This window comes from Neofelis nebulosa, chromosome 18 (assembly GCF_028018385.1).
Source record: "Neofelis nebulosa isolate mNeoNeb1 chromosome 18, mNeoNeb1.pri, whole genome shotgun sequence".
NCBI classification, from domain to species: domain Eukaryota; kingdom Metazoa; phylum Chordata; class Mammalia; order Carnivora; family Felidae; genus Neofelis; species Neofelis nebulosa.
Genome location: NC_080799.1, coordinates 40,444,279 through 40,470,437, shown reverse-complemented (window position 1 = coordinate 40,470,437; position 26,159 = coordinate 40,444,279). Strand labels below are relative to the sequence as shown.

General features: G+C 45.9%; 1 protein-coding gene across 23 annotated transcripts in view; it reads left to right on the top strand.

Moving 5' to 3' along the window:
• Positions 1-26,159, top strand: part of RBFOX1 (RNA binding fox-1 homolog 1) — a 2,070,746-nt gene that overhangs the window by 452,210 nt on the left and 1,592,377 nt on the right. The window lies entirely within an intron of this gene.

The window sequence follows — 26,159 nt, the reverse complement described above, 5'->3', positions numbered from 1 at the left end:
CATCATCCAGATCAGTAGTAGCAACAAATCATTAGAATTGTCACCATTGTTAGCAGTATTAGCAACTGCTGAACTGCTGCTGAGCCAGACTGCATATTCTGTGGTTTCTGTATCTAACTCAGTGATGCTTCTAGGCAATCCATACCATCATCTTGTGCATGCAGGGAAACTAAGACCCAGAGAAGGGAAGTGACTTCCCCAAGTAGGGGAGTCTGGTCCTGTAAGAAGTCATGCCATGCAAGTGCCTGCATCATATGGCTCTCAAATGCCACATATAAGGAGACACTGGTGGGCACTGGGTTCTGCTCTTGGGGGAGCTATAAATGACACAAGAGCTTCTGCCTTTCTTCACTTGATCAACAGATTGCTTGAACACCAATAGCATGTAAGGCACCATGCTAGACATCTTCAGAAGCCCTTTCCTGAAGCATATAGAACCTCTTGATTGGACATAATCCAAGTCCATCTCTAGAATATTTCCCCCTGCCAGGTTTGGGGAAGGAGCAGAAGAATAAGACAAGACCTTGTTTCAGAGAGCTGTGGGCATGGTAGGAAGAAGTCACAGAGTCATGACCGTGGAGGACATCAGGGAGCCATGGAAGACATCAGGGACTGTGACCTAGGACCACAGCTGGGTGCTGCCGCACGCAGTTGAATGTCCCCTGAGTGTTGCATCCCTGTATCCAAAAGGCACATACATCCCTTGTAACTTCTCACATGCAGCTCACACTCAGCAGGGTTCAGCAGAGACTCCTACTCTCATGTCCCCACTCTCAGTAATTGGTTCTCCATCCATCAGTCGCATCTCCCTCATTCCCACTATACAGTGGATGAAGCTGCCCATTCCATCATTAATTCCCTCTTGAAGCCCCAGGCCTCGTCTTTTTCCTTCCATTCCTGCCCTCCTTCTGCTTCCCCTCTCCTCTGCTTTCTCTCCATCCACAGGGTCACCGTCCTGCCCTGAGAATTTGCCAGTTTCCTCTGCCCAGAGCTGCTCTACCACCAGCCATGCTCTGCCTCTGTCCTAGTGTGATCTTTCAAAAGCATCAGTACATCTGGCCACTTCTGTATTTGAAACCATACAGAAGCTCTGCTTTGCCTGTAGAAAGCAGTGCACACTCTCTGTCTTGGAACACAAGGCTCTCCTGAGCCAGATGCTGGACCCCTGCCAGCCTTGTCTTTGGCCATTCACCCCTCCTGAGCCTGATGTTGCACTATGGCAGCACTCCTTGACGTATTACCAGGGTTGTGTCTCGTGCCTTGGCACATGTGGTTCCTTCTGCCTGGAATGCCCTTTCCATCTGCTGTGTCTGCCTGGTAAAGTAGTGCTCGTCCTTTAAGACTTGGCTTTAGTTTCTCTCAAAAGATATTTTCTGAGCGCTTTCTCCGTGTGGTAGATCCAGGCCTAGACAGGCCATGGAGCTACAGAAATGACTATGTTAGCTCCCTGGGCAGCTTTTTCCCTTAAATGTCACCTCCTGGGTTCATTCATGGCTCCATCAGGGAGGGTTGGTTCTTCTTTTTGTGTCTCCTGTTAGATCACACTCTGTTGAAGTGACTTGTTCAGAAGCCAGTGTGCCCTCTGGACTGGGAAGTCTGGCCTGATGTGACAGTATCCTAGTCTTCAGATAACTTTATGAAGTGCTTATCTGTAGGAGAACTGTGCATTTGGACAGTACCCATGCTTTCACATTGAATCTTTCTGCTAACTCTGTGAAGCAGGAAGTGGTTATTCCCATTTTACAGATGAAGGAGCCGGGGCTCACAGGATTAAAACACTTACCTGTAGTGAGTCCTCATTGAACAGCCTGACGCTGAAGTCTCTTTCCTTAACCACCTTGCCCTACTGCCGCCCTCAGCTTTATGTCTTCGGGAACTTACGTCAAACTGAGTACACAGATGTTTTCTAAAGGAATCTGATTGTGGTATAAACCAGAGAGGAGGGGAGGCAGGGGGAGCAGGTGGGTTGAGGAGGGGCCTTCCATGTGGGCCTGACTGGTAGCTGCACTATGCTTGGGGTGTTAGCATGCACCAGCATGAGTTCAGACTCATCAGGCTTTCATGCACCAGGGAGGGGAGCCATCCCCAAAGGCTTTTTTATCATAAGCCCCACAAATTTCTTCCATGGCTCCAGCTATATGCTTGCTGGTCAGTTATCAGAGGGCACCCGAAAATGAGCTTTGTACAGACGAACATTTTCCCTCCGAAAAAGAGATGTGAAATCATGCCTATGAAAAGCATTGCTGCCTCCTCCCAAATCGTTCTCTGTGACTCCAGCAGTGCCCTGGGTGACACTGTGCCCCTGTCTGTCTCCCAGGCTCTCTCAGACTCACAGGGCTTTAAATGGATCAGACAGTTAAACACGCCAGTCTAAGAAAAAAAAAAAACACCAGTCTACATCCAGCCCTCTCTTTGACAGCAATTTCTTAGACGAAAGCTTGATCCCAGTTTCAGGGAGTGCTGTCCCCTCTTTGAATGACAGTTTTCATACCCTTTGACCCGAGTCCCTTGTTGTTAGGGTGGTCCATCATCCACATGTGAGCCCACCTCTGCTGGGAAAGTGGGGAGGGCCCTTGCTGGCCCTTAGCCCCATGGAGGTGGGCTTCTCCCTTCTTTTTCCATAGACCCACTGCCAAGAGATGCTCCCATCAGGATTTCTGCAGCCTCCCTGCCCACAGTACAGCATGCCCACATCCAGACAAAGTCATCTCTCAGAGAAGATGATAGTTCCTTGCAGCTGACTAAGGCCATTTCCTGCTTATCTGGCTTAAGAGATAACACAGGAGCCATCTCAAGTGCTGGAGCCCAAGGGCATGGTCAGTCTGGACACCTTCCATCCCAGATTAGGCTAGGGAGTGGATTCCCCATCAGTCTCTTGGCATTATTGCTGCCAGACCACTTTACCCTCCAGGCCGGTTCTGGCCAGTTCAACCCAACAAACATTTGTTCATTATGGGAGGGGGTGGCACATAGTATAAATTGGTTAAGAGCATGTTCTCTAAAACCAGATTCCCAGGCTAGAGATTTTGGCTCCATACCTAATAATCTATGAGACCTTGGGCAAGTAATTGGGCCTCTTTGTCCCCAGTTCCTTCATTTTTAAAATGGAGTCAAAAATAGCTTTTCTATCACAAACTTGTTAGGGTTTAATGCAAGACATTAAAACACTTAGAACAAAACCTGGCCAAAGCAGTGTGCTTCTTCATCATATCATTCTCATTATTATTATTACAAGTAAGAGTCAACCCTGCACCTGGGTCAGAATTCTACCCTTTTGAGCGCATTTGAACCACTGGCATACCCATTGCTTTACACGCCCTGCCCCCTCCATTCACCATGGATCCTGGAGGGCCGTGGCAGCCCCTGGCACAGAGAGGGCAGTCAGGTGTTTGGACTGTGAGGGCATGAACATCCCTTCACTTGATTCTCATCTGCTGGCACATGACCTGGCACAGAGTAGGCATTGGATAACTATTTTGGAAGTGAGCTGAGGGCTTGCATATGTGAATTGATAAACACATGACTGATTACCATGTGGTGAGCATGTGACATAAAAGGTAGCTCCTGACTTCAGGGAAGTAACCACGTTACAGAGTTGTACACACATGTGGCACAGCACTGAAGTATTTTATCAGAACAGTATGAATTGCTTATCAGGAGCCTAACGCATGTCTGACACCATCCTGTACAGGATAGGAGTTAAGCTTTGGTGGCCACACTTTGGCTTTGAATCCAGGTTTTGCCCCTAACTAGTTATAGAAACTTGGGCAAGTTGCTTCAGCTGTCTGTGCCTGGGGGCTGGCAATGCTCGTCTCCATGGCAAGGAGTAAGAAGTCAAGATTCAGAATGATTCAATTCATTTTGTCAGGGTCATGGTGGTAGGAGGGGGAGGGCTCTGGAGTTGGAGCCATTATTTCCTGTTATTTCCAAGATCGGTAAGGGCCCTCTGAGATGCTGAATGAATAGGGACAGACTGTTGAGGAGGAAGGGCAGGGGGCTGCTTCCCTCTCTCATCTTTGAAGCATGTCACTCTTGCCAGAGAAGAGATTGTCTGTCTTCCTCCTTGACAGGGAGAACAAGTACCAGACAGTGTCCCGGAGTCTGGGGCAAAAGGCCATCTGGTGTCTCCATTTGTCTCAGAAAAGCCAGGGCACATTCCCAGGGCCCCAGTAATGCTCCCTCCATGCAGGGGTGACTTCAGGCTGGTCAGCAGCTTTCAGAGGTGATTGACACATGCAATTTCTCTCCTCCTGTCTGGCCGAGGTGTGAAGGGAAAATTGGATGTTGTTGAATAATTGAAAATGAAAATCCCTCCAAATTGATTCCTATGAAAACAAAATTGAGTTCCACAATTAAGCATCCTGCCTTTGCAGGGCATCTGAGGCCTCTGTCTTCTTAAGCTGTGGGCTCAGATGTGGCTTTTTCACATGATCCGTGCATGCTTGGAGTGTGGTGGTGGTTTTAGGGTTCTTAGGCCAGCTGTGCAGTTGGACGCATACAAACCCAGAGAATCACAAAAAGGTATTTTGAGGGCTTTCTGTCCCTAGTTCCTTGGTTCTTGAGGTGGGTTAGGGAAATTATCCTTTCTTGCTCTTCCCCTGGGGCACCCCAATGGCATAACTATACACTGTCCTGGCTTGTTTTCAGAAGGGACTTGGAAGCTGGCTCTGTCCCTCTGCCTCCTTCTCTAGGAGAGTGAATCTCTTGTTTCACTCCGTCAAACCCCGACATCATTACACTTTCCAATCCATGGCCTGGAGTGTTTCTCTAAGAACTTAGACTCCTGGAATATAATAGGCTTTTTACTTGGAGCTCATGGGTGGGATCAAGCAGGTCCATGAACTCAAATGTAAAAAAATTCTATCATTTTTTGAGTGTGCATTTTTTGGGTAGTGAAAAAAAAAACACATAAAATTTACCATTTTAACTAATGGAAGGTGTATAATTCAAGGGCATTAAATACATTCACAACATTGTGTAACCATCACCCCGTCTAGTTCTTTTTCATCACCCCAAGTAGAAACTGTCCATCAAACAGTCTACTCCCCATTCCCTCCTCCCATCTTCCCACCAGCACTTTTCACCTAACCTTTACCAGAAATTTATTATGCCCCTCAAATGTGAACTTCAGAAAAAAACCACAAGAACGTTAGCATTACCTATGACTCTATCAAGAATAGAAATCTCAGATATTTTCATACCACATTAAAATGCTACAGGTATCTGGAAAGCCCTTTATGGGGGCGCCTGGGTGGCTCAGTCGGTTGAGCGCCGACTTCGGCTCAGGTCACGATCTCGCGGTCCGTGAGTTCGAGCCCCGCATGGGGCCCCTGTGCTGACAGCTCAGAGCCCGGAGCCTGTTTCAGATTCTGTGTCTCCCTCTTTCTGACCCTCCCCCATTCATGCTCTGTCTCTCTCTGTCTCAAAAATGAATAAAAATGTTAAAAAAAAAAAAAAGAAAGCCCTTTATGACAGGAGTTGACAAATTTTTTTCTGTAAAGAGCAAGGTAGTAAATATTTTTGGTGTTGTGACCCATATGGTTGCTGTCTCAACTATTCAACTAGGCCTTTTAGTGTGAAAATAGCTAGATAGTATGTAAACAAATGGGAGTGGCTGTATTTCAATAAAACTTTATTTATAAAAACAAGTGGTAGGCCAGCTCGATCTGTGGACCACAGTTTGCTGACTCCTATTTTATGCTCATCTCTACCCTAAAGTTATTATAGTTATTAGACCACCACTAGATATTGTTACTTAAGGTGTCATTGAAAACGCCTGCATTGGGGTGCCTGGGTGGCGCAGTCAGTTAAGCGTCTGACTTCAGCTCAGGTCACGATCTCACTGTCCGTGAGTTCGAGCCCTGCGTGGGGCTCTGGGCTGATGGCTCAGAGCCTGGAGCCTGCTTCCGATTCTGTGTCTCCCTGCCCCTCCCCCGTTCATGCTCTGTCTCTCTCTGTCTCAAAAATAAACGTTAAAAAAAAAATTAAAAAAAAAAAAAAGAAAACGCCTGCATATAGTTCTATCACAAATCTTTGAGATATATATTTTAACATAAGTTCCCTTTATCATTTTATGTATATTATTTGTGCTTTATAAATGTTTAAAGTGATCATTAGGTTTCTTCTGACTTAGGAAGAAGTTCATTACACAAACAAGCTAAGAAGCCCCAAATCCTTAAGCAGTCGTCTAGGCAATTCTTGAATGTCTTTACAGCAGTGTTTCAGAAATGCTTTTCTAGCTGCTTCTTGCATACCTCCAATGGCATAGTGCCATCTACTTCCCAGGGAATTTCTTTTGCGGGCATCTCTGACTCTAAGAATATTCTTTCTCCTGTTGGGTCTGCGTCTGTCTCTTTTCTACATGTTGGTTCTGTTCTTAACCTCTTTAAAGTTACATAGGACAACTTAAATTCCTCTTCTGTACAATACTTGAAGACATTGTTCTGCTCACTACGTAAGTCCTCTTTCTCTTAGATCAAGAGTCAGCAAACTTCCTGGAAAGAGCCAGATAGTAACTATTTTAGGCTTCCAGGTCATGGTACTTTATCTTAATTACTCAACTCTTCTATAGTGTGAAAGCAGCCATATACAATATGAAAAAAAAAAAAAAAAAAGAATGTGGCTATGTTCCCATTAAATTTGAGTTGCCAACCCCTGCTTTAAATTAAAACCTCCCTTTTGCTATGTTCACCATCTTCCTCTGAACACATACCAGTGTGTCTGTGTGACTCTCTTCTCCATCTATCATCCATCTACACACCCACCCATTCATCCATCCTCTACCCACCTACCCAAATATCTATCTATCCATCCATTCATCCATCCACCCACCTGTCTACCTGTCCATCCACCCACCTGTCCATCAATGCATCCATTCATCCATATATATGGGAAGTAGTCATTTAGTTCATTATCAATAATTTATAATTACTAGCTATAGTAGATGTACAAGAGAAAAATAGGGCATTACAGACTAATGGTAGGTGGGATGACTACTTAGATGGTGTGATCAGCTCAGTTTTCTGAAAAAGTGACATCTTAGCCTGGAAATGAGGATGAAAAACGTACAGTCATGTGAAGGTGAGGAGTGGGACATTTCAGCACAGGGTGGAATATATGGGGGGGTGCCAGCACAGGGAAGACTGTGGTGTGACTATAGGCTAGATAGGAGAAAAAGGTGGTTGGATATATTAGCTATCCATTGCAGTGTAAAAATTACCTCCAACACTCGGTGGCTTAAAACAACATTTATTATCACACAGTTTGGTTGGGTCAGGAATCCAGGTGCAACTTAGGTGGGGCCTCTGTTTCAGGGTCTCTTACAGACTGCAATCAAAGCATGTCAGCTGAGGCAGCATCATCTCAAGGCTCATCTGAGGAAGGGTCAGGTCTCAAGCTCTCCCACCTTTGCTGTCTTCTATTCATTAGAAATAGGTCTGGAGGTCCAGCTCACATTCAAGGAGAGGGGACCACACAAAGGCATGAATTCCAGGAAGAAGGGATCACAAGGGAGCCTTAGAAGCTACCTACCATACTGGAGTATAGAGGATAGTGGGGAGACTGAGGCAGGGACCAATCTTGCAGAGATTTCTAAGCTGTAGCCAGGACTCAAAGTTTATCCTAACTATCACAGGAAGCTCCAGAATGGTTTTAAGCAGAGAGTCACATGATGAGCTGTGTGTTTGGAAAAGATCATTTTGACTGCTGAGTGAAGAATAGATTGAAGGGGCAAAGAGAGGAAGTGACAGGAACCAGTAGGAGGCTGGTTGAGGTCATCTGGGGAAGAAATAATGATGCCTTGGACCAGGGTGGTGGCAGTGGGGATGAAGGGATGGGGAAGGATATCAGTCTTATTTTGCAGGTAGAGCCTGGAGTCTGTTCTAATGAACTGCACATGAGGCAGTACTCAGTGGGCTTCTCTACCACTTCCTGCTCCCTTTGGTAGCACCCCCTGACCACTGTCTCTCTAAGCTCCTGTGCAGATCTGCTGTCCATAAGCCAGGCATTGACGCAAGAGAACAAAGACACTGCTAATGCTGTAAATCCTGGATCCAATTTATTTGTTATTTTCACTCATTTGAAATGCACCTGTTACCCCAAAGGCCTTTGAATGTTATCAACAGCAACTACGAATCAAAGAGAAATTGGAACCTTTTTGAAAAATCCTCAGTTGTTCAAAGGGGAAACAAACAGAAAAAAAAAGTTTTTTTTTTTTTCTTCCTTAGATGACTTATTGGCATAGATGGCCGGGCTCATGAAAGACCCTTAGGAGCAAGATTTGAGGATATTTGCCTTTCCTTTTCTCTTGATTCAATTTCCTTCGTTTGCTCAATATATTCAAATGGCCCTGACATTTCACTGCAGGGTTTTAAAAACATCAAACTGCCTCTTTCCTCCAGGCTAGGATTGTCCAGAACTCATCTCATGGGGTGCAAAGTCCATTTGTGAGTTGTGCCCAATATGGTGGCCTCTCAGGGTCTGATGTCACCTAGCTGAGTCTTGGGTTAGATACCTTTTGCTCAGCAATTGGGTGGAGTTGGTGAAACTTCATTATCCATGTTGTGGGTCAAGCCTTACTATACATTTTGTAATGAAGCTGGTGGTGGATACTGCTTCAACTCAGTCCCTAAGAGGGACTCAAGGGCATAAGGGAATCACTGAATTTCCAATTATTTGCTTTTCCTTTTTTTTTTTTTTTAACATTTATTTATTTTTGAGACAGAGAGAGAGCATGAACGGGGGAGCGTCAGAGAGAGGGAGACACAGAATCTGAAACAGGCTCCAGGCTCTGAGCTGTCAGCACAGAGCCCGACGCGGGGCTCAAACTCACGGACCGTGAGATCATGACCTAAGCCAAAGTCGGCTGCCCAACCGACTGAGCCACCCAGGTGCCCCTGCTTTTCCTTTTTTCATATAAAAATGAATGTGATTCTGTGAAAGCACAGTGTCTGTCATAGACTGGCAGCTGGAGGAGAGAGGGTTATATGGGACAAGGATTGTGGGGGACTGAGTTAGGTCTGGTCACCTTGGGAAGGTGGGGTTCAAGTCCCAGCAGGAGTGGTGCCTTCTAGCTCTGTTCAGGTGGGTGTCTGTGGGTCTGGTCCAGGAGATGAGGTGAGACCCCTGGGAAGATGACATACAGCAACTAGGATGATCTTTGAATCCAAATCAGATCACATTGATGCCTTCTCTGTGGGTCCCCACCCCATAAACTAATCACATCCTTTCCATGGCTGCACTGTGCCTATCTGGTCTTATGGCTGCCTGTCTCCCAAGCAGGCTTTGCTCTCCCTGCCATTCCCTGCGGCTCTAACAACGTTGACTTCTTCCAATGACCCAAGGTCAGTCCTGCCTAGTCCAGTCCCAGCTGTTGCCTCTGTACCCCACAGCACATAATGAGTGTTGTCTTGAGGCATTCAGGTCTCCTCTCACACCCTACTTCCTCAACCAAACCATCCAAGACTTTCCCATCTAAATGAGGCTCATACCTCCCACTCTGCCACATCCCTGTTTCATTGTGGCCCTTACCACCACATAAAATAATCTTTCAAATGTATTTGTTGGATAGTTGAACATCCATTTTCCTTACCCATAACAATACAAACACCTAAAATACTTCATGTGACATAGTAGGTGCTCGGTAAAAATTTAATGAAAGAAAAAAAAATTAAAAACAATGCATAAGCTCCTTTAGGTCAGGAACTCAGTCTTGTGTCCACTGCCTAATATGGGGTCTGGGGTATGGTAAACTCTCAAAAAACGTCTATCAAGTGTCTTAATCCTAGAAGTAAGTCATGCCCGTTTTGTTGAAGGAACACCCTGGCCATCAACAGGCTGCATTGCATTGAGGAGGCAGGCCTCAGCTAAGGGCTCAGGGAAGAACTGGGCACAGGAAGAGAAACAAGACTGGGTGGGCAGAAAGCCAGGTCACCTCGGTCAGGTATAACCTGAGAGGCCTAAGGGAGGTTGAATATCAGCACATATAGGTAAGTCAGATCCTACTCCAGACCCACCTAAACCTTAGGCAAAGGCAGTGAAGCTAGATCCAAGGTCTGTTGGTTAATGGATTGGGGAGGGTGAATCCACAGAAGGAAGGCTGAGGCAGGCATATTAATCTGCTACCTCATAGCTCTGTGGCCTTGGGCTAGCTTATTGGCATTTCTGTGCCTTAGTTATCTTAATGTAAAATTGAGATGAATGACAGTGCAGTTCTTGGGGCTGTTGTGAAGATTGGGCAGTATACAACACATGAAATGCTAAGGTCACCATCGGGCACATTGACAACATGTAGTACATGTTAGTTGTATTGTTATGTTTCTGATCGTACTATAATTCCATATTATTTGTATGTCTCTGCCATTAGCTTGTAAGCTCCATGAGGACACATGCCCATTCATGGGACTTTCTATGCAAACCTATCAAATATCTAGTGGCTTCTTAATTGGGGCATCATGGACTTAGCAGAGGGAGAAAGCTGGGTTCTTGGTCTTAGAAATAGAACAGGAAGAGGAGGTGCTCCAGAAGCTGACCTCTTATGGACTCCAGCTCTCTGGGAACACCACCAGAAATGGTATGCCTATGATAGTATATGGAAACCTTGCTGTAAATGATAGGTAGAAGACTCCTTAGTGGTTCTCTTGTTCAGGCACCTGCTATAATAATCTGACACCCGAGAAAGAGATTCTCTAATGATCCTTCTATCCCTCTTTGGACCACAGATGTTTTTGAGATTCTGGTGAAAGCTAAAGTCCTCCTTGAATGCATAAGCACAATTTTACGTTCAATTTCAGAGTATCCACAGAACTCAGAGTATGCCAAGTGGCAGGGGGGCATAGTCAAGGCAGGAACCTCAGTCTTGAGTTGTGGTCATTAACAAGTCTCACTGCCTTTGCCAGGTAGCTCACTCTGAAGAACAAAAAGGAGGTGATAGCTCTTTATGATTTGCTAATTCAACAAATATTTGTATTAATAAGTTGGTAGAATATTGGAAGCAAAGGATAAAGTCCATTCATATTCTTTCAATTATAGAGGTAACTTGGCTGATGCAATGTTACCTATTAAGAGACTCTTAGAGTGTCTCCTTTAATTGAAAGATAAGGATGATTTGTGATCAGTGAGTCAAGAACTGATGTCTCTTGTTCCTTGAAATGCTTGATGTTGGCAAATCTCTGTCTTGAGAGAAAGACGGAGAAGAGACAGGTGGTGGAAAGAAGTACAGGGGAAGGGGAAGAGAGATTTTGTTTCCTTTGTTTCTCAGCTTAGTTATCTGTCTTCCATGCAACCCCTCCTTATCCAAAATTATTATAATACTATAACTTTTTAAAGATTAGAATCTCTTATGTGTTTATGTAGAGGTAAAAAAATTCACACATATGCTTGCTAATCTCTCTCTCTGTAAACTGGAAAGGGGAGGATGGCATTTTGTGGCACAGGGTTGAAGTTCACTTTCTGAAATGTAAGTGACCTGCCCGACCCCAGGGGACAGGAAGTGCATCCTTTGCAGATAACTGCCTGACCTAGCCTTGAACACCCTACAAGACAGGACACCTGAGCCGAACATGGACTTCGTGCATGATAGCAAGTCGACACCACACAGGCGTGCGTCCCAGGCAGGAGAGTCTCACATCCAAGGACGTTGGGCAGAGGCAAGCAGAGCAGGGCACATGAGGACTGCTGCATACAGCCCCATGGAACCTATAAATGCATTGATCAGCTTTGTAGGAGACACTATCACACATCTTGTTCTGATTAATTCTGATGAGGAGGATTGGGGAAGCTTAGTGCAGAAACAGGGATTTGTGTACCTCAATCCTAGTACTGCCAGACTTTATGGGTATCAAAAATCTGGCTTGTTTGTTTATAAAAATTTATGTTCCTGAGGCCTGACTTGGATCTACTAAACCAGCATCTTCAGGGACAAGGCTCAGGAATCTGCCTTCCCAACAAACACCCTGGGGAATTTGGAGGCAGGTGGTCCTTTGAGAAATGCTGGACTAGATGATCTCCAAGGATACTTCTCTCTCAAGGTCTTATGAGGAAAAGAGTCTCGTCTTCCACCCCCATAAAATGTGTTTCCTGTCTCATCCATTTTAGTTCTTGATTAAACTCAATTTGGCGAGTTGTTAATATCTGATTACATATTCATCTTCTGTAGTATTTTTGTGGGGGACAATTGATGGAAAGCTCCTTGAGGAGACATGCCCATAGCTTCCCATCCTCCCATGGCACAGTCCCAGGAGAGACACTGGACCCAGCGTTTCTCCATGCCCCCTTGGGTGGTGGGGACACAGTGATGTCTGGGGAGGACTAGGGACATTAGGAGGCTGATGGTGCTTGGAGGAAGGCTCTGGGCTTCAAGTTGAGAACTCAGACTAGTCCCTGCCAGAAGTTAGAGTGTGAGGCAATTTAGCAAATTGTAGCTTGCAGCAGATGTTTAATTAGTCGTGAGGCTGTGGGATGACTGGAGTCTGAGGGATGGGAGGGCAGCTCCGTCTGCCTCTGCTGCCACTGCCGACAAGGGGGAGGTGGGCTCTGCAGCTGGGGGCAAGACCAGGCTGGAAGAGCCAGACCCTGGTCTGGAGAGCCAGGAAACCAGGAAACCAGGAAAGAAACACCAGGTGGGTGGAGCCCTGGGCTATGGGAGCTTGAGGGAGCTGAGAAGCTCAGTATGAGGGCATGGGCAGCTGCTGAGACTCTTTATCCCCATAGCTGGGGGGGGGGGGTCTCAGGCAGTTTTCCTCTGTACACACCCAGAAGACTTTTCTCAAGACATCCCAAATTGAGTTGTTTATCCTTAACCCTTGCTTGTTTTTCTTCCATGTTCCCTGTTTCAGTGAATGGAACTGTGATCCACTCTGCTACTTAGGACCCGTCCTTGATACTTTGCCTCCATGTACAGTTCATCACCAAGTCTGCCAATTCTATCTTCTAAACACATTGCAAACTCACCTCCCGTCTCTCCCTTCTTTGTGCCAGAATTTCTCAACCTTGGCACTTTGGCCATTTTGGGCTGGATAACTCTCTGTTGTGAGGGGCCATCTTGTGCACTGTAGGATGTTTGACTGCATCCCTGGCCTCCACCCACGAAATGTCAGTGGTACTTCCCCCCACATTGTGACAGCCTTAAATGTCTCCAGACATTGCCAAATGTTCCCCAGAGGGCAAAAGCGCCTGACTGAGAACATGGCTCTGCACCAACCCAGGCCACCTCTTTCTCTCCACTTATCTTTGCACCACCTTCCTGACTTGTGTCCCATTTCTATCCTTCGCCCAGTGCACCCTCCACAGTGAAGCCAAAGGGATGTGTCCCTGATGGAAATTGGATCATACGGTTCTCTTACCTACAATTTCCAGTGGCCCTGGTACCTCCAGAAGGGTCCATATTCCCTAATGTGATTTGGAGGTAATAGGAAGGACCTCTTACAGTAAGGACCCTATCCACACTTCTGGCCTCATCATCTACACGTGTCCATCTCACCCCCCTCTGCTTTAGCTCCACTGCACTACTACAATCTTCCCACTTGCCCCTTCAAACCCCTGCTTCTCCTTCCATGGAACCTTTGCACATGCTCATAGGATTCCAGGCTTACTGAACTTTTTTCGGTTTCTTGACGACACACATACTGCTCCCTCTGACTGAAACACCCTCAAGGATGTAGCCCCGAGTGTCCTGGAATAATGTAAGATGAAGGTTTCTCCAGCTGGAAGAATCCTTAGTGATCTTATTGGCCATGTGTTTTGTTCTTTGATCCGCATCTAAATCTGATCAGAGACCGCTTTCTCAAACATTACATAAGCCGCAGAATCGTAGTCACTTCCAGCCCCATTCCTCACATCTCCCTGGTCCCAGTCTGCCTTATTATTGGGGCAGGAAGGGCAGAAATGCCTTTTCAGGAAAGCGAACTGACTCATGCTCTATTCCTCCTGTGTCCTGGGAGGTTCCTGACAGAGTTGGAGTTTTCTGGATCTACTTCCATTCCCAGTTTAATTTCAAGGCTCCATGTGATTTCAAGTAGCTTGCCAGTCATTATTTTTGTAATATTGGCTTTCCCAGACGGACTTCTACAAGGGTAGGATAGACCATTCTTATCTTACCGATCACTTTATTCCTGGTGCTTACCATGGTGTCTGATATGGAGTATGTGCCCAATAAACACTGTCAAATTGATTGGAATGGAAGATTCTCTGGAAGGTAGGGGTAAAGCTCCTGGGGAAGACTGGCTCAGATTTCTACTTCAGAAAGAGACAAACACAGGCCTAACCAGCATTCATGATACCTGAACTCTGGTTCTGGGACTGGTGTTTACTTATTATGTGACACTGACCAAATCACTTTCTCTCTCTGGATCTCGGTTTCCTTATCTGGAAAATGGGAGCTTTGATCAGTGAATAACTACATTCCTTTCAGCTTTAGTATTGGTGAATGCTATTCATGAAGCAAGTACAACAAAGTCAGCCTCAGAGAACAGTAATCATAGTAATAGTTCATCTTGACTAAGCACCTTTTGCAGACGACCCCTCGAACTCACACCAGTCCTCTGAAGTGGTTCTTTTATTATTCCCATGTTAGACATGAGGCAAAGGAAGCCAGAGGAGCCATTCTCTCTACTCACGTTCAGTTAGGGAGGTGTGTTTCTCAGGAAAATTTGTACCTCAGGGGACAGATGACAACATTTGGAAAACATTTTTGGTTTCACAACTCAGCGGGGAGTGCTTCTATCATCTAATGGTAGGGGCCATCTATTGATAACCATAATTCCCAGGAGAGCCTCTGCAGCAAAGAATTATCTAGCCCCAAATGTCAACAGTGCCAAGATTGCAAAACCCTGACTTCAAGCTAGACTTGACTCAGATCAGCCAATTCTAGAGTCCATGTGCTATGCCACCACATTTCAACTGGCCTGATCCCCAGAAACATTTCTCTACCCTCTACTCAACACTTACAGGGAGAAAAAGTCTTTAAAAAATCAAAGAAAATTGAAACCAGAAATCTGATGTCCCTAACTGGGAGGGAAATAAGGGTTTTCTCGAGGACCTACTTTCTGTCCAAAGCCATTTTCTCAGTTTATGGCCATAATTCTCTCAGCCCCTCCCCATCCTGAGCCATTAAGCATCCTATTGGCGTTATCTGTTCCTGGCTCACCAGGTGAAAACTTCCTATAAGCACACCCACCCCCCTTGCTGCACACCAGTACAACTTAGAGAATAATTATCAAGTGCTTCATCACTCAACATACCCTGAACTACAAACAACACACCTGGCCAACACAACCAACAGTGCTTATCAATACTGACCCTGAGTGTTGCGCTCAACAAGAAGTTTGGAGTCAGGTTGTTCCAGGACTAGTTCAACAGAATCAAGAATCCAGACCTTGCTCCACAGTTTGGCTTTACCACCCTCAGCAACCACTTTCATCCTCATGTTGTTGGCCACCAAAGCTTTAGGCATCATGACCTCCCACTGAGTTTCAAGGCAGGAAGTGGATGAATGGAAGCTTTTTCTTCTTGCTGCTCTCTTTGTCTGAAGAATTGCTTTCTGAGAAGATGCCCTTACTGTCCATCCTCCTCTTACAGCTCATTGACTGGAAATCAGTCTCATGGTCACCCCTGGGGGCAATCATGACTGGGAAGCTAAGGCAGACAAGTGAGAAGGTATTTGGGTTGGCTATTGGCTAAACAGCTAATAAGTGTCTAGTCTGCGTCAGAGACTGTGTTAGACCCTGGGAATAGTAACCAAGGCACGCGTGGCCCATTGCTTGTCGTCCATCTAATATTTAACTCAGTAACACTCTTCCTCCTCAATTTCCCCACATTCAAAGTCAGTAGAGTCATTAGGTCCCCACTGTGTTTTAGAAATTGGCTTGGGCACTGTGTCATGTACCAGGTGACAAATATAGGACAGTTTTCTTGCATCTCAATTCTAGTCTCCTCTTGCCTTCCCCACCTCCCTGCAGCTCTGTCCTTACTTGAACCAGAGGCAGCACATCTGCACAGCAGTGAATCAGACAGCTCTTCTAAAGAGTCTGGAAGAACAAAGCCACTCCCAGAGAGGCCACCCACTCTCCCTGGTGTCTGATGGTGCATGGGATCAGGCTGGGGCTCCAGGATATGCTCTGCTCTGCTGAGTAAAAAGCCATCCCACACTGGCGGGTCTGAAGGTGACCTGGCTTTGCACCTCTTCCTCTCTCCTGTGCGTTAGGAATACCTGGAACACAGCTCTCGTTATGTTATCACAGTTTTTTACATGAACACACCTCTGGAAGAGAGGGCTTGGATGGAGGAACTGCTAGGATGAGAATCGGCTTCATATATGTGAGGGGATGTCATGGGTATGAAGACTTGGGTTAGTTAGAAGCGGGGGGCAGTGGTCAAAGTTACCTGGAAGTGTGTGTGTGTGGACAGAGAAGAGGGAAAGAGCCCTCTCACAGCAGATGGACCTGACCATCTACCTGGCGAGGTAGTGAGCTCCCCATCATGGAAAACATACTGCTGAACCGTAGAGCATCTGTCAGGGTTGCACTGGGCTGTCATATGCCTTCCTACAAATGAGGTATTGTGCCTCTCTTTCTTCTAAATGTCCTAGTCTCCTCCAGGCTCCTTTGCTGTTGTGGTGCAGTGAGCTTCCTGCCCTTGGAGTGCTCCTAAAGCTGGCCATTGTTCTTCAAGGATGCTATAGGGAGCATTTCACTAGTAGGTAAGGCCTTTTGAGAGTGTGTCTTTTTAAAACTGTTGTCTTCATTTGGCTCAGAAGCACATAAAATAGAAGGAAGAAAGCAGAAGGCTCTCTTCATGGAGGATGGTCTGCATGCCTTCCCTTTCCCTTCATCCTCCAGGTGCCACAGGGGTGGGGAGTGCTGCTGGGGAGCTGTGGACACTATATACCACTGTGTCTTTGCTCTGGGAGTCTCCCTCTTGAACCATGGACTTGGAGTGTCAGGTTCCTGGAGAGAGTTCTCCAGAGTGAAAAGGAAATGGAGCCTCTGAAATCAAGTTCAAACTTGTTAGAGGGAATCGTGTTGAAAAGGCGCCCCAAACATGTTAACTGCAGCTGTTCCTAGCACGGAGAGAATGCTGATGATTTTCCTGGCGAGATGCGGGAGATCATCATATGAGAAGTAGTTAAGCAATAATTTAACATTGTTGTTCCTCCGTAAGCTGATGCGAGCTGCTTCTGGCAGGAGGGTTTGGGAGAATTTTGTTTTCTCTGTGGGATATCACAAAGCCTTTCAATTTGATTTTCATTTAAATCTTTACATGTTTGGGGCGCCTGGGTGGCGCAGTCGGTTAAGCGTCCGACTTCAGCCAGGTCACGATCTCGCGGTCCGTGAGTTCGAGCCCCGCGTCAGGCTCTGGGCTGATGGCTCGGAGCCTGGAGCCTGTTTCCGATTCTGTGTCTCCCTCTCTCTCTGCCCCTCCCCCGTTCATGCTCTGTCTCTCTCTGTCCCAAAAATAAAATTAAAAAAAAAAAAATCTTTACATGTTTGGTTTAGGTGTTCATTTGTTCATTCATTCATTCAGTATACATTTATTTTATTTTAAAAATTGTTTACTGTAATTTATTGTTAAGTTGGCTAATATACAGTGTATTAAGTATACATTTTTTTAAGCCAAGGGATTGCCCAGATCTGTGCTAGGTACTGGGGTATTTAAAGATAGGAGTTAATGAAGTCTGTGTTTTTCCTTCAGAGAATTGATTGCTCTCTGGGGAAATGGACATCTAAGCAAGTGACCAGAATACAAAGGTTGGTCTTACAATAAGAGCTTGGTTGGATTCTACTTATTGAGCATCTCCTCTGTACCACACACCTTATCCACATCATTATTTTTAACAAATTATACCGAAGCCATTCCTTGAAGCAAAGTAGCCATTAGCATCTCTGTTCTCTAGATGAGAAAAGAGCGCTTCTGAGAGTTGAGATACCTTGCCCCAAGCTACACAGCTATAAGTAACAGAACTAAGATCCAAACCCGGGGCTGTCCTTCTCTGAAGCACTGGAGCCCACTCTACCACGTTGCCTCAGGCACAAACGAGAGAGAAAAATGCAATAGGAACAAACAGAAGCAGGGTACAAGCTCTGACAAGTGTGTCTGCATTGGATCCTGGAGGCTGAATTTAAGAATTTTGCCTTCAGAGATCAGGGGTGCTTTCCTAGGGAGAGGAACATAATATCTTGGGAAGGCTGCGATGAGGTGGGTGAGAACCTTGGGAGGGCACAAGATGGGAACCCCGTTTCTAGGCCTCCCAGTGATCTTGAGTTGGGTTTTCTGCCACAACAAAGGGATGCGAGTATGTGGCTCTTCCTAAGATGAAGGCCGACCATTTCAGAGAGCCAGGAACTTTAGCCATCACCCACCCTGACATCTGTACACCAAGCACCGTTACCATCAGTGTTAAAGTTTTTTATACACCTTACTTTGAAGTTTCCAACTTGGAACCTCCGCCCACACATGAGTGCAGAATTGCCAGCCAGAAATGATGCATACTGCATTTTAAAATCTGGTTGGTGTGGCTGATTACAGATGCTATTCTAAAGAGCCCTGGCATAAAGTTTCCTATCCCACAGGAGTCAAGCCTGGTCCCCAAAGTAATTGGCGTTGCATTATTGATAAAGATGTTGGGCCTACCATTGTGAGAACAATGGTTATCCACCTTCCTTCCTGACATCTGATTACTCCATGCAGCAACTCTGGTCACATTGGGCATGCGTGCAACTTTGGCGGCACAAATTCCTTCATTGACCGGCCACTTCAAAATGTGCTGTGTCCAAGGGAAAAAGGAAGGGGGAAAAATTAGCAGCACGTCAGTTTCAGAATATTTGTCCTGAATTAAAAAAAAAAGCGGACTTCTGTTCTCTTGTCCTTTCTCTGCCGTCTTAGAAATTGGATTAGTCATTATTAAACATTTTGAAGTGGAATAAAAAGAGGGAGAAGATTCCAAGGGCACATTGCGACTTTGATCTTAACAGAACCGTCATTGTCAGGAACCAACACAAAGGCGGTTTGCGTTACACATTGAGATCCTAGTAATTAGGGCCTTGTAATGACCCGTTCCAAAAAGAAACAGCTCTGTTCCTTATTTGCCATTAAGAACACCAAGAGTTTATTTGCAGAGAATTGGGTTTAATTCAATTAGCAGGAATTGTGAGGCATTCACAACACAAGGTATATTAGCCCAGCACTTCGTTTGTAATGAGACCCAAAAAGCATTTAGGGAAAGAAAAGCTAATTATCCGAGATTCTTTTTTTTTTTTTTCAATAACATGGAGTGTTTAGTCCAAATTTCAGAGGCCTGTATTCCCAAATCCCTTAAGCTTTAATTAATGATTAACAGAGCAGCAAGATGTGGAGAGGGACAGGAAAGCTTTGCCATGAAGTCAGTGCCAAAGGGTATTATTAATAACCCCCACCCTGAACCAGCACTTGACAGTTTACAAAGCGTTTCCACAACCATTATCTGCTCTGAATATTCATTTCCTTTTCCTTCTGGGCCAATTCTCCAGTGCTGGGAATATTTCTCCCCAGCCTGTCTTGAGTTTCAGCTCTGGGTTTGCATGTTAGAGCAAACCCTCAGCCATCATGACCATTTGCTTTAGGAGATGGACACACAAAACTACTGGCAAATGTGGATTCAGTTCTCATTTCCACCTTCATCCATGTGTATGACCTTGGGCATTTGCTGAACTTCTTCAAACTTAAGTTTTTCTTTTTCACCCCCATTTGTTACATTGCTGTCCAGTTTGGTGGCCACAGGCACATGTGGCTACTTAAAGGTTAGTGAATTAATTCAAATCGAAAAATCCCATTCCTCAGCCACACTGAGCACATTTCAAGGGTTCAGTAGCCACACATGGCTCCTGCATTGGAGTGCATGTCCATCACCACAGAGAGCTCTCTTGGTCTATGAAAAGGAAGGCACTATTCACCCTTTGAGAGAAATAGGGTGGGAATTTCATGAGAAAATGCACAGAGGAGGCATGTGGCTCATGGTGGACACTCAGTAATAGCATCTGGGATGAGGTAGAAGAGAAGTCGGGGAGAGGTAGGGGCACCCCTGTACTCTGCTCCTTCTGCCTTCCCATTCTAGACACGGTGGGAAATAATAATGGCGGAAGAGGCATGGAAGAGAAAGAAACTTTGGTTAAGCATGTCTTATGTGCTCTGTTATCTCAGTGTTCTGATTATAATGCAACAAGTATTTCTTCAGCGCCATCAGTCTCATTTGTTTCTGTCTGCCAAGTAGGGAAGACTTTCTGCCCCCCACTGGATAGGTACCAGATAGTTATCTGGAGAAATAGAGGCTCAGGCAGGTGAAGTAGTGGACCCAAGAGTGAGAAGACAGTTCATGATGGAGCCAGGGCATCCCCTGTCCTGACGACCAACAGGACCATTTTCCTCTCCACCGGCAGTCAGCCGCCTCCATTGGCAGAGTTCCAGCCTGCTCTTTTCTTTTCTCTTTTCTTTTCACTTTTTTGTAAACTTTTTTTTAAATGTTTATTTTTTTTAGAGAGGCAGAGACAGAGCATAAGGAGGGGCAGGGGCAGAGAGAGAGATGGAGACATAGAATCCAAAGTAGGCTCCAGGCTCCGTGGTGTCCACACAGAGCCCAACGCGGGGCTCACACTTACAAACCATGAGATCATGACCTGAGCCAAAGTCAGATGTTTAACCAACTGAGCCACCCAGGTGACCCTAAACTCTTTTTTTTAATGTTTGTTTATTTTTGAGAGAGAGAGAGAGAGAGAGGGAGGGAGGGAGAGGGAAGAAAGAGAATGGAGAAGGGAAAGGGCAGAGAGAGGGAGACACGGAATCCAAAGCAGGCTCCAGGCTCTGAGCTGTCAGTCCAGAGCCCAATACGGGGCTTGAACCACAACCTGTGAGATCATGACTGGAGCTGAAGTTGGATGCTTAACCAACAGAGCCCACCCAGGTGCCCCCAGCCTGTTCTTATTAAGGACTTGGCACTGGTGCTTCAGGTGGCCAAGGATATTTCTCTTCAGAGTCCTTGCACAATAAGTGGGTGTGAGGAAGCACATGGTCCCCTGAATGAGCTCTAGCAAATCCTCATAGCCTGCCTCACTGGGGATTGGGAATTTCCTTGAGAGCAGCTGTGGAAAAGGAATGCTTTTGCAAACAGCCCAGCCATGCACATCAACTGTACTAGTAGTTGATAAGTCAGTTAGTGCATTCAGACCCAGGCCACACAGAGCAGCCCTGACAGATGGTCATCAGTCTGTCTCCATCCCCATAGCCATGAACTGCACATCCTCAGAAGAGAAGAGGGACACAGCCTCCAGGAGGACGTTGACCCTTATAGCACGGGTAGGGAATCCTAGCACAGTTGTGCACAGGCCAGGTTGTTCTCTGAAAGTCATTTGAGGAATGAAATTGAATTTCGTGACCGGCTCAGGGAACCTCGTTGCACTGAGAAACACATGACTTTCAGGTGGGAAACACATTAGCATCATCTTGGCGAAGATGCTGGCACTGGGAGAAGTAGAGGGAGGGCACTTAATTGGGAACAGGCAATACCTGGCTTCCACTTCCAGCTCTGCAGCTAACTCATTGAATGGCCTTGAACAAGCCACATAGCCTTTGGGGCCTCACATTAATTATGTGTAAAAAGAAAAAAGACACTTTAAAGATCTAAAAATAGATGCTGGTAGCCATATAGGATTATGATGTATTCACAGATATTATAGGAGAGAGATTCATTTCCAGGTATTATAGGAGCTCCAGAAAAAGGACGCAGGCATTGGTGGACATTTCAGGACCTTACTGAAGCCTGAGATTTTACCTGACATGTGTTACAGGGCTGCCTAGGAGCTGGCGGGACAACACCGTGATGTTTGCCCATCAACTCTTTCTTGCTACTTCCAGAAAAGTGCTCAGAGCTGGCCAGGTTGACTTCAGTTCTACACCAAGTCTTCCGTCTGTGGCGTCTTGGGCCATTTCTTCTGTCACAGCTTAGTCTTCTTGTCCCATTGACAGGAGGCAGCCACCTCTTAGGGTTATCATGGGAGTCAATGAAATCGAGACCAATACAGCGCTTGGTTCAAAATAAATACTCAAACTACGTTAGCTCTTAGTATTGTTAACACAGTGCTTGTGATTGTCCAGGCACTGGGCTGCACTCTGGGGATACAAGATTAAATAAGGCATTATCTAGCCTACGAGGAGCTCACAGCCCAGTGCAATGGCTCTGACATTTTCTGGGAAAACCTTCTGAGAAGTAGATAAAAGCAATTGGTCTTCTACCCAGAAACACACACACACACACACACACACACACACACACACACACACACACAGTTTTAGGGTCAGGAACCACCAAAAGCCCGTAAACTTTATACTTTTTGGTTAAAAGACTAGTTTGCTTTGGAATTGTGGGTAAATTAATTTTTATACCCTGTGCAAGAATCACCATAATAACAAGAAAGCATTGGTTGCTGTTGGAGTCGGTAGGGCAAAGAAGTCTTCTGAAGCTGATGATTCTGGTTAAGAATGTTTAAAAAACAAACAGACTTTTTGGTTAGAATAAGTTGGGGTGGAAACAGGGCAGGAGCTCCAGGTATGAGAGGCCACAGTGTGGAATAGAGGACAAGGGGAGCAGGAAACACAGGTAAGGTCCTTGTTCTTCCGTCAAGAAGTGGGCAGGGTCTACTGCAGTCTCTGGAGGGCCAGAGATCAAAACATTTAACTTCTATTTCCAATTTAGCTTCCTATAACCTGGAGAAAAATGGAATGCCTTAATTCAGGGGTTACATGGATCTGGGCAATGGCAGGAATAAGGGTCACTGGGTGATTGATCCCACGGGGGCTCTTGTTGACTTATAGACAGGTCTGTGCACAGCATTCGTACTTAGGCAAGTCATTGAGCCCAAACGTGTCTGCCCCTCACCAGTGTCCCTGTCTTTGGTTGAATTCCTAGAAGCAGACCTCAAGATAAGGCTTATTTGGGAGGTGGCCCCAGGAAGCAGTTGGGGAAAGAAATGAGAGGGCAGTGAGGAGGCCAATGTGGGTATTTTAAGGAGTAGGTCACCCTGTGGGCAACTGGGGCTCAGTCCCAGCTGGACCTTTGGGTGGTGCTGCAGGGTTGTCTCAGGGTTGTCCCTCTCAGTGGAGGGATGGTTCCAGGACATTAGTTCTGACTAATGCCTGCTGTGTGCATGGAGAAGCATACTCCTGGGGTGAGAGAAAGCCACTGAGGCTGACAGGTGATGTGTGAAGACCTTGGTGTGGGAATAGCCAGAGGATACGTGTGAGGTATTGATGGATTTGCTGTCAACTTCTCTAGAAACTCATTTCCAGATGCCCAGTTTTTCCCAGACAGCCATCCCAAGTCCACACTCCAGGGCTTGTCTCAGTGGCCATGGCCTCTGATTTCCACCTGACATGGTTTTCAAGGCTGAGCTTTTCTGGGCCCTGAAACCGCCATGTGGAGAGCAGATGTGAGGTGCGGATGAGGCCCCCAGTTGTGACTGTCTGAAGAGGTTTTGCTCCTTCTTAGCACCCCCTCCTTACTCAGAGGATCGAGTAGTGTGTGTTCTGATGATTATTCATTAGCACCTCCCCAATGTGCCGCTTCCTGGCAGCTCCTGTGTGATCTTGTGCAGAGACCCTCTCCTCCCGAGTCTTTAGAGCTTAGAGTTGCACTGTCATTTGTTCTCGAGAAGTAAACACGGAGGTTTTTTGTTCCCCTCAAAGCTTTCCAGCTACTCCCAGTGCAGCCCAGCAGGAACCTGCTCCAAACTCAAACGGAATGTTATATATCGGATTTGTTTGCCTTTGCACATCATCTGCTCACAGATGTTTGTCCTTTGGCTTGTTTCTTTTTCTAATTAATTTTTGATTAAGTTTTGAAACACCTTCTGTCTCCACCAGTTTCTGCCACCACAGGTAATCCTATTTACTCTGAACCCAGCCTGGTGATCTGGGCTCTCCATGGCTCCACAATCTCAGTGGCTAATAGGAGATGGGGACTTTCAATTAACTGGTTAAGTGGTCTTATCCCTCTTATCCAGACAAGGGAGGAGGATGCTTGGACTAAGTGTGAGGGATGGAGAAAGGTGGATGAATCTGAGATATGTCTTAGAGGTAATGGGCAGGGGGAGGGTGGAAGAAAAGAGGGTCCACAAAGAAAATGGCACCATATTGTGGTGCATATTAAGAACATAGGTCGACTCACTCACTCCAAAGGATGCGAGTAACTTCATTATTTGGAATTATTTAGAGAAAGGAAGAAGAACAAGAATAGCAATTGCTAATACCCCGCGTTGGCACAAAGCATTGTGCTAGGCTTTTGAACATAGTAACAGCAGAAGTAGCATTGATGTATTATGACAACAAGCAATATTTGCTCCATCTTTACTCTGTACCAAGAACTATTCTAAATTCTTTATGTTTGTAACCACGTTTACTCCTTAAAGAGCCCTGTATGGTCCCCATTTAACAGATGAGGAAACTGAGGCACAGAGAGGGTAAGCTACTTACCCCAGCTTACACAGCTTAGTTCAGGCCAGGTCTGATACTGAACTCAGGCAGGTGACTCCAATGCCTGATCTCTTTTGTTTTCTTCATCCACCATCTCCCAAGGGTATGAGTTCAGGTTTGAGTCACCAGACATGGAAACAGCCAGTTCAGCCTGGGAAAGAAAGTGACCAAAGATGACTGGCTTTTCAGTGGTTGGGATGACAGGTATGCATCCTGGTTGGAGAATGATACTGGGTGCATTGCAATGAACTGTTGGAGGCTCACACGTCCTCTGAGCCAAATCAAGCCATGGCCACCTGGCACTCTTCTGTATCTGTGAATCCCAGCTTCCCTTTGCAAAGGGCACCCCCAGCCCACTTCCCCCATTCACATGCGTCCTTCATCCCTCCATTTTGCACACTTTGCTTGTGGACTGAACCTCAAAAATCATCCCAGTAATCCTGGACTCCTGCCAGATTCTATTATGGCAATAACTCCCCTGATAGTTAAATGATTCTGAATTGTGTTCCACACCAGGAATGAGGAATATCGGTGTCCATTCAGGTCAGTGCTAAAGATCATTGCCCAACTGGAAATGAGTTTCTCTTCCCAGGTGCCCAATGGGCACTGTGCCTTAACCTTCAAAGCCAGCAGAGGAGGTGGCTGCCCCGTATGGTGGTGTCACCCTCATCTTCCATTTAGCCTACAGACCTTTTACCAAGAGCCCCCCTACTCTTAATTTTCCTCTGTATGTTGTGGGAGGCATTGTTCACTCTGCCAGGGATGTCCTAAAATCTGCCATCCCTGCCAAAGAAGATGAAATACTCAGGGGTCACCATGCAGGACAAGGGAGTAAGAAAAGCAAGCAGTCAACAGCAGGCAATTACCAAGTTCTTCCTTAATCTTGAGATTGCAGTGGGCAGAGCAGAGATAAATTATGTCATCTCTGTGCAATCAAAGGTTCTGAGCATTCCTTCATGCTGTCGTTTTCATTTTGGCTCCGTAAGTACTGTGTCCTTTTAAAAAGAGTCATTGAACATGTGTACTCAAAGGTGACAGAGAAAGTGTAAGCTTGGGGTTCTGTGTTCAGTGCTCTAAAGGAATTGTTCGTTGCTGGGTGGATTGGTGAGGGAATGAGGCTGGATATAGTAGCCCAGGTGTAGTTTCTGAATGCTTTGAACATCATGTTTAGAGAGCAGGGGCTCTGTAATCAAACCCACCTGAAATGGCCTTTCCGCCACTTACTAGCCATACCTACCTTTCGGGTATAATTACTTCACCTGGGCATAAGACTCATTCTCTGTGACGAGAATTGAGATAATGTTTAAGAATACTGAGAACGTTTTTTTCCTTAATCCACAGCATAATCCTTAGTCAACTTTTTAATTTCATTATTAACAGTATTGTATAGGAAGCTTCCTGGCCTTCCAGAAGCATGTCAGTACGGGTCTCCAAACCTTTGCCCATGCTGCTACTTAGGAAGCCCACCCTCCTTTCCTTAGGTTTATTTCTCAAGAGGTGGAGCACAGATGGAATTCTTAGGCAGTGAGTACTGGGAGTGTTCTTTGGCTGAAACTGAGCCTCAACTTGACCCACAGGGAGTTCTGGAGTGTGAGTAGCGCTAGAGTTTTTGTATCTTGGAGCAAGTGAAACACACTTTTGCATGAATGTACCCATCAGTCATTGACTGC